Raw genomic sequence first — 2,852 nt, forward strand, 5'->3', positions numbered from 1 at the left:
GTATTGCGTCACAAATAAACGAGTATTAGCTTCTGAACTGCGCCATTATCAGTAAATACGCTACGTTTTCATTACCATATAATGTATATAAACAAAAAAGAAGAGACAAAAGGGTAGAAACACAAATTAAGAACAGCTTTTACTTCCTTACAACGAGGACAATAATTTTATGGCTTCCACGTTTACAACTCATCGCATTTACAAAAGGTGTTCGAAATTTTCACAGCTTGCTGGAATGCAATTATTGCATTGTTCCATCATCCCTTCACGCTCAACTCCAATGGCTACACGTGCTTCAGAGGTTTTTAAAGGTAAATGAGAGTCACCCCACCAGAACAGCCATTGGGGTCTGTTCTGTCTGACAAATCAGACAGAGCAGACCCACGCAGCGTGGTGCACTACGTCAAAAGTTTATTCATGTGGAAGTAGCGGCTCCACTTCTGATGACAGATACCATTAGTGGACACGCCTTCGTGCTCTTCTTGTGGCTATTTATCAGTGTCGGTATCTTGTGGAAGTAAGTTTCTCCATTTCTGATCGGCTGGTTTCTCGCAAATCCACCTGAATGGGTTGTGCAGAATAGGTAAGAAATTCGTGACAGTTTTGTAGACTGATACTTGTGCAGAGATTGAATTGTCGATATTTTGCAGAGCCCAAGGCACTACGACTAGTATTCTGCTTTTACATTTGTTGGCTTGCCAACTCAAAACCAAAATATTGAATTCCAACCCAACGTAGGCCTCAGGCTAAGCTACGTAACACTTAGTCACAACAACCAGGCTTTTCTCTTTCCACCTTCATTGGTTTTGCCAACTTACAACCAACCTGTCTAATTCCAATCCAACTTAGACATTAGACTAAGCTACATATCGGTCTATCTCCACAACCGAGCTTTTTGGTTTTATATCCATTGCATTTGCTAACAACCCATCTGTCAACTTTTGAACTTGACCTAAACCTCAGGCTAACCCCCATATCACTCTATCATCACAATCAAACATTTTGTTTTCTTATTTGCTGGGTGCATCACCTCTCAAACAGGCTGTCACCTCCAAGCATTACGCAGACTTCGTCTGAAGAAGAGAAAAGCAATCTGAACCTAGGACGGCAAAATAAATGTTTAAAACAGTGACGGATCGCAGTTACTTTCAACACTCATATACTGGTTGTGTATAAATTAGTTATACTGAAATAGCTTTTAATTGTGAAAAAGGTAAATGACTTACAGAAATATTGGATTCAGCACTGATTGCAATCCATCTTCAAGTTTTATTTACGTATATTTTATGTGCTTGCGTTTGGTAATACGACAAATGTTCCATCCGTAAGCACTTACCTGCAGAATCCTAAGAAGCAGCTTTTTCTGTGCGGTGGCAACTGCTTGTGCCATCCGTTGTGGCAGTTCGTCGACGTTTTCCGGAAGCCATTCTCTTTACCACAGTAATGGAAGGTGGCTTCGTCACTGAACACGATTTTATTAAGAAAATCTTCAGTGTACATTTTAATATACATTCCTGCACCACTCAGACAGTTTTTATTTGTCACTTTCTCTTACAGCTTGCAACAGCTCCAGTCTGAATAACATGCGTTCTGTAATACACTACTGGCCATTAAAATTGCTACACCAATAAGAAATGCAGATGTTAAATGGGTATTCATTGGACAAATACAATATACTAGAACTGACATGTGATTTCATTTTCACGCAATTTGGGTGCATAAATCTTGAGAAATCAGTACCCAGAACAACCACCTCTGGCTGTAATAACGGCCTTGATATGCCTGGGCATTGAGTCACAAAGAGCTTGGATGGCGTGTACAGGTACAGCTGCCTTTGCAGTTTCAACACGATACCACAGTTCATCAAGAGTAGTGACTGACGTATTGTGACGAACCAGTTGCTCGGCCACCATTGATCAGACGTTTTCAGTTGGTGAGAGATCTGGAGAATGTGCTGGCCAGGGCAGCAGTCGAACATTTTCTGTATCCTGAAAGGCCTGTACATCAACTGCAACATGCGATAGTGCATTTCCTGCTGAAATGTAGGGTTTCGCAGGGATCGAATGAAGGGTAGAGCCACGGGTCGTAACACATCTGAAATGTAACGTCGACTGTTCAAAGTGCCGTCAATGCGAACAAGAGATGGACCCAGACGTGTAACCAATGGCATCCCGTACCATCACGCCTGGTGATACGCCAGTATGGCGATGACGAATACACGCTTCCAATGTGCGTTCACCGCGATGTCGCCAAACACGGATGCGAACATCACGATGCTGTAAACAGAACCTGCATTCATCCGAAAAAATGACGTTTTGCCATTCGTGCTCCCAGGTTCGTCGTTGAGTACACCATCGCAGGCGCTCCTGTCTGTGATGCAGCATCAAGGGTAACCGCAGCCACGGTCTCCGAGCTGATAGTCCATGCTGCTGCAAACATCGTCCAACTGTTCGTGGAGATGGTTGTTGTCTTGCAAACGTCCCCATCTGTTGGCTCAGGGATCGAGACGTGGCTGCACGATCCGTTACAGCCACGCGGATAAGATGCCTGTCTTCTCGACTGCTAGTGATACGAGGCCGTCGCGATCCAGCAGAGCGTTCCGTATTACCCTCCTGAACCCAGCGATTCCATATTCTGCTAACAATCATTGGATCTCGACCAACGCGAGCAGCAATGTCGTGATACGATAAACCGCAATCGGGATAGGCTACAATCCGACTTTTATCAAAGTCGGAAACATGATGGTACGGTCGCAGGTTCGAATCCTGCCTCGGGCATGGATATGTGTGATGTCCTTAGGTTAGTTAGGTTTAAGTAGTTCTAAGTTCTAGGGGACTGATAACCACAGCAGT

This window comes from Schistocerca piceifrons, chromosome 10, assembly GCF_021461385.2.
Source record: "Schistocerca piceifrons isolate TAMUIC-IGC-003096 chromosome 10, iqSchPice1.1, whole genome shotgun sequence".
NCBI lineage: Eukaryota > Metazoa > Arthropoda > Insecta > Orthoptera > Acrididae > Schistocerca > Schistocerca piceifrons.